The sequence below is a fragment of the Cupressus sempervirens genome, chromosome 1 (assembly GCF_028749045.1).
Source record: "Cupressus sempervirens isolate cs-2001-9-10 chromosome 1, ASM2874904v1, whole genome shotgun sequence".
NCBI lineage: Eukaryota > Viridiplantae > Streptophyta > Pinopsida > Cupressales > Cupressaceae > Cupressus > Cupressus sempervirens.
This window is the reverse complement of record NC_143118.1, coordinates 871,207,491-871,224,983: the sequence shown is the minus strand read 5'-3', so window position 1 is coordinate 871,224,983 and position 17,493 is coordinate 871,207,491.

Here is a 17,493-nt window from a genome sequence, read left to right as displayed (position 1 = left end):
CATAGGGTCACCCATTGAACAACGACATATGTTATTCGAATCATTCATATGGGTCAAAGGGGGTCATAGGGTGACCTATGACACCCTTTGACCCATTAAATGATGACATATGTCCTTAGGGGTTCTAGGACCCCTAGGGACATATTCGAATCGTTCATATGGATCAAAGGGGGTCATAGGGTGCCCTATGACCCCCTTTGACCCATTAAATGATGACATATGTTTTTAGGCATCCTAGGACCCCTAGGGACATATTCAAATCGTTCATATGGGTCAAAGGGGGTCATAGGGTGACTTATGACACCCTTTGACCCATTAAACGATGACATATGTCCCTAGGGGTCCTAGGACCCACAGGGACATATTCGGATCTTTCATATGGGTCAAAAGAGGTTATAGAGTGTCTATGACCCCCTTTGACTCATTAAACGATGACATATGTCCCTAGAGGTCTTCAGACTCATAGGGATATATTTGAATCGTTCATATGGGTCAAAAAGGGTTATAGGGTTCCTATGACCCCATTTGACTTATTAAACGACGACATATGTCCCTAGGGGTCTTAGGACCCATAGGGACATATTCGAATCGTTCATATGGGTCAAAGGGGGTCATAGGTGACCCATTAAACGACGACATATGTCCCGAGGGGTCCTAGGACCCCTAGGGACATATTCGAATCATTCATATGGGTCAAAGGGGGTCATAGGGTGACCTATGATCCCCTTTGACACATTAAACAACGACATATGTCCCTAGGGTTCCTGGGATCCCTATTGACATATTCGAATCATTCATATGTGTCAAAGGGACATATTTCCCTATGGGTCTTAAACGACGACATATGTCCCTACGGGTCCTAGGACCCGTAGAGACATATGTCGTCATTTAATGGGTCAAAGGGTATCATAGGGCAACCCCTTTGACCCATTAAGCGATGAAATATGTCCCTAGGTGTCCTAGGACCCATAGGGACATATTCGAATCATTCATATGGGTCAAAGGGAGTCATAGGGTGACCTATGACCCCCTTTGACCCATTAAATAATGATATATGTCCCTAGGGGTCCTGGAACCCCTAAGGACATATTCTAATCGTTCATATGAGTCAAAGGGGGTCATAGGGTGCCCTATGACACCCTTTGACCCATTAAATGATGACATATGTCCCTACAGGTCCTAGGACCCATAGGGAGATATTCGAATCATTCATATGGGTCAAAGGGGGTCATAGGGTGACCTATGACCCCCTTTGACCCATTAAATGTCGACATATGTCCCTAGGGGTCATAGGACCGCTAGGGACATGTTCAAGTCATTCGTATGGGTCAAAGGGTGACCTATGACCCCCTTTGACCCATTAAATGACGACATATGTCCCTAGGGGTCCTAAGACCCCTAGGGACATATTCGGATCATTCGTATGGGTCAAAGGGGGTCATAGGCTGACTTATGTCCCCCTTTGACCCATTAAACAACATATGTCCCTAGGGGTCCTAGGATCCATAGGGACATATTCGAATCGTTCATATGGGTCAAAAGGGGTCATAGGTCACCCTATGACCCCCTTTGACTCATTAATCAATAACATATGTCCCTAGGGGTCGTAGGACCCCTAGGGACATATTCGAATGGGCTAGATGGGTCAAACCAGGCCATAGGATGACTTATGACCCCCTTTGACCCATTAAACGATGACATATGTCCCTAGGGGTTCTGGTACCCCTAAGGACATATTCGAATCGTTTATATAGGTGAAAGGGGGTCATAGGGTGACCTATGACATCCTTTGACCCATTAAAAGATGACATATGTCCCTAGGGGTCCTAGAACCCCTAGGGACATATTCGAATCATTCATATGGGTCAAAGGGGGTCATAGGATGACCTATGACCCCCTTTGACTCATTAAACAATGACATATGTCCCTAGGGGTCTTAGGACCCCTAAGGACATATTCGAATCATTCATATGGGTTAAAAGGGGTCATAGGGTGCTCTATAACCTGTTTTGACCCATTAAACGATGACATATGTCCCTAGGCGTCTTAGGACCCATAAAGACATATTCGAATTGTTCATATGGGTCAAAGGGGGTCATAGGGTGCCTTATGACACCCTTTGACCCATTAAACGATGTCATATGTCCCTAGGGGTCGTAGGACCCATAGGGACATATTCGAATCATTCATATGGGTCAAAGGGGGTCATAGGGTGCCTATGACCCCTTTTAACCCATTAAACGACGACATATGTCCCTAGGGGTCATAGGACCCATAGGGACATATTCGAATCGTTCATATGGGTCAAAGGGGGTCATAGGGTGACCTATGACCCCTATGACCCCCTTTGACCCATTAAACGACGACATATATCTCTGGTGGTCCTATAACCCCTAAGGACATATTCGAATCTTTCATATGGATCAAAGGGGGTCATAAGGTGTCCTATGACCCCCTTTGACCCATTAAACGACGACATATGTCTCTAAGGGTCCTAAGACCCCTAGGGACATATTCAAATCGTTCATATGGGACAAAGGGGGTCATAGGTTTGACCCATTAAATGATGACATATGTCTCTAGGGGTCCTAGAACCCCTATAGACATATTCAAATTGTTCATATGGGTCAAAGGGGGTCATAGGGTGACCTATGACTCCATTTGACCCATTAAACGACAATACATATCCTTAGGGGTCATAAGATCCCTAAGGACATATTCAAATTGTTCAAATTGGTCTAAGAGGGTCATAGGGTGACTTATGACCCCCTTTGACCCATTAAACAACGACATATGTCTATTTGAATGGGCCATATGGGTCAAAGGGGGTCATAGGGTGACTTATGACCCCCTTTGACCTATTAAATGATGACATATGTCCTTAGGGGTTCTAGTATGCTTAAGAACATATTCGAATCGTTCATATGGGTCAAAGCTAGTCATAGGGTGACCTATGACCCCTTTTGACCCATTAAACGATGACATATGTCCCTAGGGGTCCTAAGAATCTTAGGGACATATTCAAATCGTTCTTTTGGGTCAAAGGGGGTCATATGGTGTCCTATGACTCTCTTTGACCCATTAAACGATGACATATGTCCCCTAGGGGTCATGGGACCCCTAAGAACATTTTCGAAACGTTCATATGGGTCAAAGGGAGACATAGGGTGATCTATGACCTCTTTTGAAAAATTAAACAACATATGTCCTTAAGTGTCCTAAGACCTATAAAGACATATTCGAATGGGCCATATGGGTCAAAAAGGGTCATAAGGTGACCTATGACCTCTTTTGACCCATTGAATGATGACATATGTCTCTAGGGGTCCTAGGACCCTTAGGTACATATTTGAATCGTTCATATGGGTGAAAGGGGGTCATAGGGTGACCTACGACACCTTTTGACCCATTAAACGACGACATATGTCCCTAGGGGTCCTAAGACCCTTAGGGACATATTCGAATCGTTCATATGGGTCAAAGAGGGTCATAGGGTGCCCCATGACCCCCTTTGACCCATTAAACGATGACATATGACCCTAGGCATCCTAGGATCCCTAGGGACATATTCAAATCGTTTATATGGGTCAAAGGGGGTCACAGGGTTCCTTATGACACCCTTTGACTTATTAAACGACAACATATGTCCCTAGGGATCCTAGGACCCATAGGGATATATTCAAATCTTTCATATGGTTCAAAGGGTGTCATAGGGTGCTTATAATCTCCTTTGACTCATTAAACGACGACATATGTTCCTAAGGGTCCTAAGACTCATAAGGACATATTCGAATCGTTCATATGGGTAAAAAGGGGTCATAGGGTGCTTATGGCCCCTTTGACCCATTAAATGATGACATATGTCCCTAGGGGTCCTAGGACCCATACGAACATATTCAAATCGTTTATATAGGTCAAAGGGTGTCATAGGGTGCCCTATGACTCCTTTTGAACCATTAAATGACGACATATGTCCCCAGGCGTCCTAAGACCCATAGAAAAATATTCGAATCGTTCATATGGGTCAAAGGGGGTTATAGGGTGCCTTATGACACCTTATGACTCATTAAACGACGACATATGTCCTTAGGGGTCATAGGACCCATAAGGACATATTCAAATTGTTCATATGGGTCAAAGGGTGTCATAGGGTGCCTATTACCCTCTTTGACCTATTAAACGATGACATATGTCCCTAGGGGTCTTAGGACCCATATGGACATATTCGAATCATTCATTGGGGTCAAAGGGGGTCATAGGTCACCCTATGACCCCCTTTGACCCATTAAATGATGACATATGTCGTTACGGGTCCTAGGACCCATAGGGACATATTCGAATCGTTCATATGGGTCAAAGGGGGTCATAGGGTGACCTATGACCCCCTTTGACCCATTAAACGACGACATATGTCCCTAGGGGTCTTAGGACCACTAGGGACATATTCGAATCGATCCTATGGGTCAAAGGGGGTCATAGGGTGACCTATGACCCCCTTTGACCTATTAATCGATGACATATGTCCCTAGAGGTTCTAGGACCCCTAGTGACATATTCAAAGGGGCCATATGGGTCAAAGTGGGTCATAGGGTGACTTATGACTCCCTTTGACCCATTAAATGATGACATATGTTCATAGGGGTCCTTGGACCCCTAGGGACGTATTCAAATTGTTCCTATGGGTCAAAGGGGGTCATAAGGTGACCTATGACCTCCTTTGACCCATGAAACGATGACATATGTCGCTAGGGGTCCTAAGACCCATAGGGACATATTTCAATTGTTCATATGGGTCAAAGGGGGTCATAGGGTGACCTATGTCCCCCTTTGACCCATTAAATGACGACATATGTCCCTAATGGTCCTAGGACCAATAGGGATATATTCGAATCGTTCATATGGGTCAAAAGGGGTTATAGGTTGACCTATGACCCACTTTGACCCATTAATCAAAGATATATGTACCTAGGGGTCTTAGGACCCCTAGAGACATATTCGTATGGGCCGTATGGGTCAAAGGGGGTCATAGGGTGACTTATTACCCCCTTTGACCCATTAAACTATGACATATGTCCCTAGGGGTTCTAGTACCCCTAAGGACATAATCAAATCATTCATATAGGTCAAAGGGGGTCATAGGGTGACCTATGACCCCCTTTGACCTATGAAACAACGACATATGTCCTTAGAGGTCGTAGGACGCGTAGGGACATATTTGAATCATTTTTATGGGTCAAAGGGGGTCATAGGGTGATCTATGACTCCCTTTGACCCATTAAAGGACGACATATGTCTCTAGGGGTCATAAGACCCTGAAGGACATATTCGAATTGTTCAAATTGGTCAAAGGGGGTCGTAGAGTGATTTATAACCCTCTTTGACCCATTAAACAACGACATATGTCCCTAAGGGTCCTAGGACCCATAGGGACATATTTGAATGGTTCATATGGGTCAAAGGGGGTCATAGGGTGACTTATGACCCCTTTTGATCCATCAAACGACAACATATGTCCCTAGGGTTCCTAGGACCCATAGGGACATATTCCAATCATTCATATGGGTCAAAGGGGGTCATAGGGTGACCTATGACCCCTTTTGACCTATTAAATGATGACATATGTCCCTAGGGGTCCTAGGACCCTTAGGGACATATTCGAATTGTTGATATGGGTCAAAGGGGATCATAGGGTGACCTATGACCCCCTTTGACCCATTAATCGATGACATATGTCCCTAGGGGTCATAGGACCCCTAGGGACATATTCGAATGGGCCATATGGCTCAAAAGGGGTCATAGGGTGACTTATGAGCCCCTTTGACCCATTAAATGACGACATATGTCCCTAGGGGTCCTAGAACCCTTAGAGACATATTCAAATTGTTCTTATGGGTCAAAGGGGGTCATAGGGTGCCCTATGACCCCCTTGGACCCATTAAATGACGACATATGTCCCTAGGGGTCCTAGGACCCCTAGGGTCATATTCGAATTGTTCATATGGGTCAAAGGGGGTCATAGGGTGACCTATGTCCCCTTTTGACCCATTAAATGATGACATATTTCCCTAAGGGTTCTAGGACCCATAGAGACATATTCGAATCATTCATATGGGTCAAAGGGGGTCATAGGGTGCCTTATGACACCCTTTGACCCATTAAATGATGACATATGTCTTTAGGGTTCTTAGGACCCATAGGGACATATTCAAATCATTCATATGGATCAAAGGGGGTCATAGGGTGCCTATGAGACCCTTTGATCTATTAAATTATGACATATGTCCCTAGGGGTCCTAGGACCGATAGAGACAGATTCGAATCGTTCATATGAGTCAAAGGGGGTCATAGGGTGACCTGTGACCCCTTTTGACCCATAAAATGATGACATATGTCCCTAGGGGTCCTAGGACCCATAGGGACATATTCAAATCGTTCATATGGGTCAAAGGGGGTCATAGGGTGATCTATGACCCCCTTTGACCCATTAAACGATGACATATGTCCCTAGGGGTCTTAGGAACCCTAGGGACATATTCGAATCGTTCATATGGGTCAAAGGGGGTCATAGGTCACCCTATGACCCCCTTTGACCCATTAAACGATGACATACGTCCCTAGGGGTCCTAGGACCCATAAGGACATATTCGAATCATTCATATGGGTCAAAGGGGGTCATAGTGACCCTATGACCCCCTTTGATCCATATGAATGATTCAAATATGTCCCTATGGGTCCTAGGACCCCTAGGGACATATTCAAATTGTTCCTATGGGTCAAAGGGGGTCATAGTGTGACCTATGACCCCCTTTGATCCATTAATCAATGACATATGTCCCTAGGGGTCCTAGCACCCCTAGTGACATATTCGAATGGGCCATATGGGTCAAAGGGGGTCATAGGGTGACTTATGACCCCCTTTGATTCATTAAATGACGACATATGTCCCTAGGGGTCCTAAGACCCCTAGGGACATATTCGAATCGTTCCTATTGGTCAAAGGGGGTCATAGGGTGACCTATGACCCCCTTTGACCCATTAAATGATGACATATGTCCCTAGGTGTCCTAGGACCTCTAGGGACATATTCAAATCGTTCATATGGGTCAAAGGGGGTCATAGGGTGACCTATGTCCCCCTTTGACCCATTAAATGGCGACATATGTCCCTAGGGGTTCTAAGACCCATAGGGACATATTTGAATTGTTCATATGGGTCAAAGGTGGTCATAGGGTGCCTTATGACACCGTTTGACCCATTAAAGGACGACATATGTCCCTATGGGTCCTAGGACCCATAGGGACATATTCGAATCGTTTGTATGGATAAAAGGGAGTCATTGACCCATTAAACGATGACATATGTATTAGTATCAGAATATTAGTATCAGAGGCTTGTTAGGATATGAATTACCTCACTAATTTATGAGTGTTGTATTTTTAACTTGCTCGTTTGATTCGTGATGCTAACTTGAACTAGAGTGTCATCCAATCTATTTGAAAATTACCTGTGACTAAAATGTTACAACTAGATGACACTATCCACATGAGTCTTGAACTCCTATTTAATGATAACCTTGTTTTACAATATGTAATTTCTTATGCGACTTCATAAGCTACAAAAAAAATAAAAAATTGTTGTGTTTTTACTAGTAAAATTTAGGGCATGACACATGATCCACGATAAATTGAACAATACCAGATACTAAATTAATATGTATATCATTGTGCACATAAATGACAAAAATATATATCAAAATACATGTATCCATAGACAAAATTTTACACAAATATATATCAAAGATCATGTATCCATAGACAAAGTACTCAAATATATATCAAAATACATAGATCCATATACAAAATGTGGCTGATCATGCCATCAGAATGTGTATAATATCAATGTTTCTGTATACAATGTGACATATGCCATCTCAAAATTCTCATGATGCATCCTATGAAAACTATACTATCCTAAGGTGCTAGTGGATGATCAAAATGTAGCCTCTTCGTTGCACTAGGTGGATCGGATGCCTCCTACATAAACAAAAAAGAAAAATCCAAAGTTAGACTACTAAATTTATAGGATTCTACGTATCTAACATTGAATTTTGGGGTTTGAACAAGCATGCCCTGGTTTTTAAGCCATTTTAAGGAGGGTTTGACGTTTGGGTGTTTAGGAGTGTGACCAAGACCTATAATCTTGAAAATACTTTGATTTAGATCATTAATAGAGACTATGAAAAAGGATTAAGTCAAATTGCAAGTTTGAAGGGTACTTGCTTTGTAAAAGTGGTCTAATTAGGCCTAATTCTGAGACAAACTGCCCTGTTCCGTACAATCTTTCCAAAGGAGTGATATCTGATTTTTGGATATGTTATAAAAATCAAAAAAGTGTATCTGAAAAGCTATTTTATTTTCTTGGTGTTTTGGAAAGTTTGGGAGAAAAATTAAGAAAACAGGGTCTGCTGATCCAAAGAAGAGAATAGCCTAGTATAGGGCAAAACTGGTCTCTTTTGTATCTACTAAAGATTTGTGGCTTTGGAAACCTTAGAAACATATTGGTTGAAGTTTTTAAAGGTGTGTAGAGGTGGAGGGAACACTTGGTGAATGTAAATCCAAGTTTGGAGTCTTTGGTGGCATTGTGTGCATTTGGAAACACCATTGAAACATAGGGGTTGGGTCCATATTGTGCTTGAATTTGCAAGTTTGTGGTTAGATCCTCCATCCTTTGCATCAAATGGTATCAAAGCATCAAAAAGTTCTTTTGGGAGTAGATAAGTTGTAGGTTTTGTCATCATAGGAGTCTTTGTCATCCTTAGTGTGCTGGTCCCTTTGTTGAAGCCTTGGCGTGTCTAATTCCTCCTTGTGTGTCCCAGAGTTGAAAGGTACATAAGTGGTGTCCAGAGAGTTCTTGGTGAGGAAAGAAAGAGAATCAGTGAGTTGGCCCTTGGGAAGGAAGAAAACTTGTTGTGAAAATGCCTCCTAAAAATCAAATGGCTAGAGAACTTGAAGAATTGAGAGAAGAGTTGGCAAGAGAGAAAAGAGAGAGGAGAGAACTTGAAGCATATAGAGTGAGGGAAGAAAGATAGATGAGAAGAGAGAGGCTGAAGCTTATTGCAAGGATAGAATCCTTAGAAAAGGAAAGGCAAGAACCTAGAGGAGAAGAGGCTAGAGGAAGAAATCATGAAGAGAACCATGAAGAAGAAGAGGTTGGTAATGCAAGGCAAGAGCATGAGACAATAGATGATCATGAAGAAAGGAGATTTATGAGAATCATTAAGGCAGTACAAGGTAATGGTGCAAAGAACCATATTGATTTGCCAATATACTAGGGTAAAATGGATAGTGAAGAAGTGCTAGGGTGGATAGAGGCCCTTGAGAACTACTTTGATCTTGAAGACATAGAGGTAGATAAGAAGGTAAAAGTAGCAAAAACAAGAATGAGAGGAACAACACTCACTTGGTGGACTAGTGTTCAAAATGAGAGAGAGTAAAGGTGGTGCAGGGCACCTAACCTATGTGGTAGGGGGGAACAAGTTTCTATGTTGTCGGACACCTTGCCACTCCATGAAAGCGAGGATTCAAGTAGATTAGGAAGTTGGAATAAAGGTTTGGTCCATATTTTACAAGTTGGTCTATGTTTTGTAATAAAGGGACATGTAAGGCCCAAATTTTTTTTGGTGTGGTTATAAACCAAGTGACTCGATGGGACCAAAAGGCCTTAGAATAGGGTATTTAGAGTCTAAACAGTATTAGCAAAAAGTGGTTGTTTATTTTTTTTATGGTTGGGAATGCCTATATGGTTGTTCCAATGGTCATGTAGACCTTTATATATGTCATATGTGATCTCAGTTGAAAGGGGGAGATCAGAGTGTACGGTGGTTTGGAGAAAAAACAATAAAAACTTCAATTTTCTGGAAATTTACTGGTAATCGCTCGGCTATTACGCTGGTATGGATCTGTATAGAACTTTTATGATTTATAAGTGTATGAAATAGTTGCAGGGGTGAGTTAGGAAACTTTTGGTTTTGGTTTGACTCAAAAAGGAGTTGGGGTTTAAAAGTTATCTGCATTTTAGTAGAAGGTGGTCTGAAAAGCCTTGTTTCCTAGACCCTTCCACAAATGCATCCCTAACTTGCATTGCCACCGGTGGCACCCTCTAAAACTGAGGGATATGCAAGTTAGGAGACTAGGCAACATAATGCCATAGGTTGGAGGCCTGGAGAGAAGGGCAACTATTTTTTCAAGTCGGCCCTAGGTCAAGCAAGCCCATGTGCTTGACAAGTTTTTGCAAGGTAATTGGTGACAGTCATGGTTGCAGGAACTTCTGATCAGTTTGAGTACTGGATTTGGATGCATTGAATATGTTGGAGATTGCATTAAGTGTTTTTGGTCTTGGGAACCCACCTTGCCCATTCTTCCTTGAAGCCCTAGCCTAACTTGATCAATTAGGCCTAGGTACCAAGAAGCAGTTTGGAGGGTGCTGGAGCAAGATCAGCCCAAAAGCTTTTGGATTCTTAGTAGGTGCCAAGAAGGGTATTTGGACCTATGGAGAAGTCCCTATGTTGTTAAGGGATACTGGGAGAAAAGTGCAAAGAAGCTAATTGAAAGGCTACAAGGTTTGTAGGCCTAGAAGTGCAAAGGTGTGTTGAGAGTTTGGTGGAACCAAACAAATTGATGATTTTGGGTTGAAATAGTATGTCCATGATTGTCTCCATTTTTGGTGACAGTTGGTGAGGCTTTTGAAGTGGGATTACCTTGTTTGGCTTGGAGGTTGAGTATACCCAGAGTGGGTAAGAGGAGTTGTGAGAAGTCCTAGAATCCTAAGTTGGATTGTGACAGCCATTTATTGGCTTGTGGAAGGTAGTTGCTGCAGAGTCTGCATCAAAAGGGGATTGAATAAGATTTCAGATTGGGAGAGAATGAAGACCATGGTGATAAATCAATTCTTTCCATCTGATTTAGCAAACCAAATAAAGATAAGAAGGAACAATTTGAAACAGAGGGATATGGATGTCATGTCCTATACTGAGCAATTCCATACCTTGAGTATTAGGGGAGGACTGGAAGATGAAGATGAGAAGGTGGCTAGATACATTAATGGCCTCAAGTACAATATTCAAGATGAAATAGGATTGAATGTACCAAGGACACTTGGAGAATGTTTTCAGTTGGCAATCCGAGCAGAGGAGAAGTTGAAAAGAAGGAATGAGAGGCAAGCAAATCAGAGAGGAGGTGGAACAATGAGAGGAAGAGGTGTAAGAAGTTAGTTTGACACTTCAAACAATCAAGACAAAGATAAAGGAAAAGAGATTACATCTGAGACAAGAGGAAGTTCCAGGGGAGGAAGATTTGGAAGTGGAAGAGGTAATAGTGTTTTCACAGGTGGAGGAGTAGGCAATCAATCCTACAAGTGCCCTGAGAAAGGTGTGGATTTTAGGAAGGAGGAGAGGAGAGTCACCTTGACCCAAGGAGAAGAGGAAGAAAAGGAGTACGATAATGCAGACCCTGAACTTGAAGGAGAATCTTTGATGTTGAGAAGAGGACCACAAATGTAGTAGCAAAAGGAGACCAGACCATCCATTTTCAGGACAAATTGCATGAGCCATGGTAAGATATGTAAGATGATAATAGACTCTAGTTCCTTTGATGATTTAGTGTTTTATGAAATGGTAAATAAACTAGGATTGAAGAAGTATCCTATTGATAGACCATATAGGGCATCTTTAGTCAGTGATGCACAAAATATTGTTGTAAGGGAGCAAGCAATAGTGGATTTCTCTATAGGAGAATATAAAGATCAAGTTATATGTGATGTCATTCTAATGAGATGCTGCCATGTAATCCTTGGAAGGCCTTGGAAAGCCTCAAGGAACACTTCATTTTGGCTCATCAAATGTTTATATAGTACACAAAGATGGCGTGAAGTTTAAGCTAAATCCTTTCACTGGTCATTATGAGGAAAGAGTTATTTGTTTTGGCAAGAAAGAGTTTGTGGACTTGCAGGAGCAGAGGGAGAGTAAACATGATATGACAGATCTGCCACTGAAGCCATCTCTTTTGGTTATGAAGGATGAGATTGTTCAAGACAAAACTCAAAATTCTACTTACAAGCAAACAATGATAGAAAAAGGAGTGATGATAGGAATAGTATGGTGTCCTTTGGTGATGAGAGTGAACAAAGAAGTGAACATATCCATGGAGGATAAGAGACAGGTTCAGCATGACCTCAGACAACAAGTTATTCAACCTTTGTCAAGGATAAAACATGACTGCTCACAATTAGCAGGCAGTAAGGTTACCATGACAGGTAACAAGGATCCAATGCTTTTTGTTTCTAATGATTTGTATGCAGGTGTGCAGGGTAATACATTGCAGGTGCAAAGTTGCAAACATCCCTCTAGAAGGATGGGAGGAAAGAAGATAGTACCCCTTAACTCTTGGGACAAGAGTTGCTTTGAAGGTGGGGTGTTTGGTGCAGGGGCACCTATTAAATCATCTAAGAGAGCCTTGGTACCATATGAAGATAGAGGATCAGAGACATCATTGATTGTTAATTGGGATATATTAAAACCAATAATGGAATTATGTAATAAACAATGTACTTTGAAAGACAAAAGTCATAAAAGTCCTAGTAAGGACCTAAGGGCAACATGATGTAAAATGGCCAAAAGAGCCATATGGGGTAGTCTTAGGATAGTTTCATACTTAGTTGCATTTAATAAATCCATATGACCAATTTTGAGTCAATGGAATAGTTTAGAAAGTTAGGGAATGCATAAAAACTATAGTTTGAAATTTGAATTTCAAATTCAAACGGTCATATTAGTTTTGTAGGGAAAGTAGTAATTTTGTATTTTTTTGATTAAATAAACCTTTGTAACCAACTTGGTCAGTTGGATAGGTGCATATAAGCCTATTTAAGTTGTAATGAACATATGCAAGACATGAATCATTATTGGTACGAAAAAAATCACAGAAATTGTATGGAACAACAATCATACTTTCCTCTGCATCAATAAGAAAAATAAAAAATAAATGATACTTATACATACAATGGGGCTCTCTGTGCGAATGGAAATCCCTGATGATCTAGGATGCCGAATCTGTACAGGCTCATTGCCAGTAGCCACACCCTATATACAATAAAGAATGTAATTAAATGAGAGTACCACAAAATTTTTACAAGAATGTATCGATATTTAATCAATTAGAAAACATCTAATTACCTTTCCTTTGTCAGTGCATGCTGGCTCACCCCTCGCACTTTGTCCCCCCGGGGCAGGTGGTATCTGCAAGATAAAAGATAGATTAGCAACCATATATGATACAATATCAAATAGAAAAAAAAAATGCGAACACAACATAATGTACCATAGATGTCTCAAGGCCAAATGAAATGGCTGAGAGTGTAGCATCGTCTATCTGTCTGAGCTCCTCCTCGATCATCAACTAAACATGAATGAAGATCACATACATGTAAAAGTCAGCATGGCTTAAAAATTAAAATTACTCTATTATAAAATTTAACTTTAAATCGCATATGTCATAACAAAAAAATGTATACACGTACCGACATCGAAGGAGTCCATGCCTCTGCATTCCCCTCCTCTCTCACATCAAGGTCTGTAGCCTTTGCATGTGTGTCTGGTGTATCCTCGTCTAATACAAAATGATACTTAGGAAGATCACCTATGGGACCCAGACAAATATTCTTGCATGTAATGCAAGTGTGAGGCACACAAACGTGTGATGAGCTAGCCGATGATGAACTGGCACCAACATCATCAAGACGAGGAGGCAGGATTGACCTAGCCTGAGATATCATTAGGCTACTTAGCCTATGAATGGCTCTGATGGTCTGAGAGCTAGCCTCTGCCATAATATCTGGATGCTACACTCGAGGAGGGGGGGAGATATCAGGAGGGGGGGGGGGGACAAAAGTGCCAAGTTTCTTCCACTGGGAAGAGGGTCTATCCTGAGGAGCTCCTAGTCCTAAGCCCATGTTGGGCTTCATGCTCCAATAGTTCACTTTAAGTTTCAACAAAAATTGTGCATATAATTTTCTAAGAAAATAAAATGGTATGTCTAAATTTCCATGTGGAGGGATATCAAAGACCATCCACCAATGATCCCAAAAATTTGCACGTATGGCGTCATTTGTGCACCATTTAATCGATAGTTTGGTTTTTTTTGGGTCAACTGGTATACCCATTTTTGGGTTAGCAAAAAGGCTAGCCAAATCGTCTTTGGTTATGTTGAGGGCCGCGACCTCATCATAATCCAAACCATCATCAAACATCTGGTGCATTTCATCATGCCAACGAAGAGTGGTATTTTGTTGGTTTGTAAGGGTTTCAATGTTATCCACTATGGTGTTTAACGTGGATAACATAGGAGCCAGTGCAGGTACATTATTATATGTTCTATGCAAACCTCTCAACTCGGTGAGATTTTCATTTATCAAATCCTCGATTCGAGGAGTGTTTTGAGGAGGTAGAGGATCATTTGGTGGATGGTTTCATGAGGATACTAGATCGTTTGGTGGTGGGTTACAAGGAATATTATTCCCTACCTCAGTGTCATCATTTTGATCAGCCATTCCTATTGAATTGCAAAACGTAATATATATTAAAAAAAAATCTAAATTTTAACCATTTTTGTCAAAAAAACCCTACATTCAACTAAAACAAATAAAATCATCCTAAAATCTATTAAATTTAGATTAAAAAGGAGTTGGGGGAAAAAAAAACATACCCGAATATCTGATATCCGATCTTGTATCCAATATCCGATCCACAGTGGTAATACTGGCCCCAAATTCGCGTAAAATGAGGGCCCGCGAATTTGTGATTTTATTTATCCAATGTGTAGGTATCAGATATCCGATATAACATCGAATATCCGATATGTCCCAATAAGTATAATATACATATAACATATAATATATATTACATTATGTTACATTATATATATATATTTATTATATTTTATATATATTATATTAATTTACTATATATTATAATATAAAATATTATATTATATAATAATATTATATTATATAATAACATTATTATAATATTATATTATTATAATTTATAATATATTATACTTTTTTATTATATATTATATTATAAGATATTACTTTTTATTATTATATTATATCTTATATATATATATAATATTACATTACTATATATTATAATATATTAAATATTATATTATATTATTATAATATAATACATTATAATATTATTATTATAGTATAATATTATACGATTATAATATAATAATAATAATAATATTATATTATAGTATAATAATTATTATAATAATAATATAATAATAATAATAATAATAGTGGCATAATAATAGTGTCACATGTCAGATATCCGATATTATCGGATATCCGATGTCAAATCGGATATCTGATATCATATCGGATATCTGATAAGGCTCGGCCTTACCTTCCAGGTTTGGTTCCTGGATAGGTGAAAAAAAGTCAGAGCAGATTTTGAAGCGCTTTTAGGCGTATTCAAATTTTTTTTTTTCACATCGCCACTTTTTGGCACACCATGATCCTGCACATACCCATAGGACAAATAAACTTTTCTAGAACGATCTAAACATAAATGACTTCTAGAACTTTACCTAACCCTATTTTCAATCCAAGAATTTCTAGAATCCTCTATCATGATTTTACATTTATTTTGAGGGGGAAATTACACATTCCAACATCATACAACCACACCAGGACATGTGTCCAAAGTTAAAAAGCACAAGGGTCCTGAAAAATCTAAGAAAGAAGGGAAATATGAGAATTACAATAGAGCCTCAGTGCTCTACCTTGGTCAGAAGTTTGTACTGGAGCAAAATGATGAAAATAAGATGTTATTGAAGGATGGGCCTGCATACATTATCATAGAAAAAATGTGGGAAACTATCAAATATGTTGAAAAGGTTGCTCCAAAGATAGTCTTCGTGAACGACCATAAAGAAATATGGGAAGAAGCAGTCATGAGAGATATCATGGAACCCTTTTTTGACGTTGAATCATTGACTAACCCATTGGTGCCTGAGATTTATTGCAAAGGTGGCCCAGTTTTGTTTAAATGTGACTCAAAGTGTGGCTTGATTTGTAGTTCAACTTGTGACTTGATTTACATAGAGTGGGTCTTCAACGATGCTGATCGAATATGTTCATTGAAAGCTGGTCGTGTTGCAGTACAGGAGTCACTAGTAGCCCATGATATATATACTGTTTGTAGTGATGTTGATAATGGTTGCAGGAGGGAGGAGGAAACAGGGTTCCTCAAATGTTATTATTGTTGTGGAAAGGATGGGCATGATAAATCATTAATAGCGGATGATATCGATGTTGCATCTATTGATGTTGAATGTAGAATGGAGGAGGCCAAAAAGGTACTCATATTTTCTTGTTACAGGGCAAGTTACAAATCCGGTTCACTGAAATCATATGACCGCAATACTAATAAGGTTTACGTCCACCGATTTGTAGAGTCCATCAACACGTATGTGAGGAGCAAGTATCCACCACTCTATAGATTGCATATGGAGGATATTTTTGTCTTCTAATATCATTCTGCTCCCACTAGAGTATTTATTATTTCTAGTCTCTTGTATGCTTCCTTAAGAGTATTATGGATTTTTTCTTATGATGTATTTCTTTATAGATAGAGATTGTGTACTGAATTCCTTTGCACAACATGAAGGTGAAGTTGTATTTATTTATATAATATATAATGGCGATGGTTACTTTGTAGTGCAATTCGTCCAATTGCATAGATTTCACACTTTCTTTTATATTTATTTTTGTTTAATTACTTTCAAAGTATACTATTTTCACTTTTGATGTATATTTTGGGTCATATGGTATTATTCGGTATTATTTTCATTCATGTTGTATGATTTTAGTATAAATAATCATGAGTTTGTTTCTAGACGATACATAATGGTGATACTTGCTTCTGTGGTGAGTCTTATTATTTGTCAAATTGTATAAATTTTGAGTCTTTCTATATATTTATTCATGTTTACATTCAAATGATATTATTTTTATTCATTTTTTTTACATATGTGTTAGTGAATAGATTGTCCTTCGAGGAAATGTGTACAAATCCGACCCTGAATGCCCAAGTGAGAGGACTAACTAGCACCAACAATTGGATAGGTTATTATTAGATTAATAACCTTCCTCTAAATTTTATCGGGTACATCTCCCCATGTGAAATGTTCAATGAATTTAAATATCCTGCACTTTTACCCGAAAGTACGAAAGGATCTCTCACAGATTCTTGGATCGTGAGGTATAGATTATTTCTAACAACAAAGAGATATTTAAACTGATCTATAGAAATGAATAATAACACCTATTTGTAGTAAGGACAGTAATGAAATACCCTGAACTAATAAATCAGAATTCACAAAGTAATGTCGATTCAACAAGCTCGAAAACAAAGTCTCTAAGCTGAAT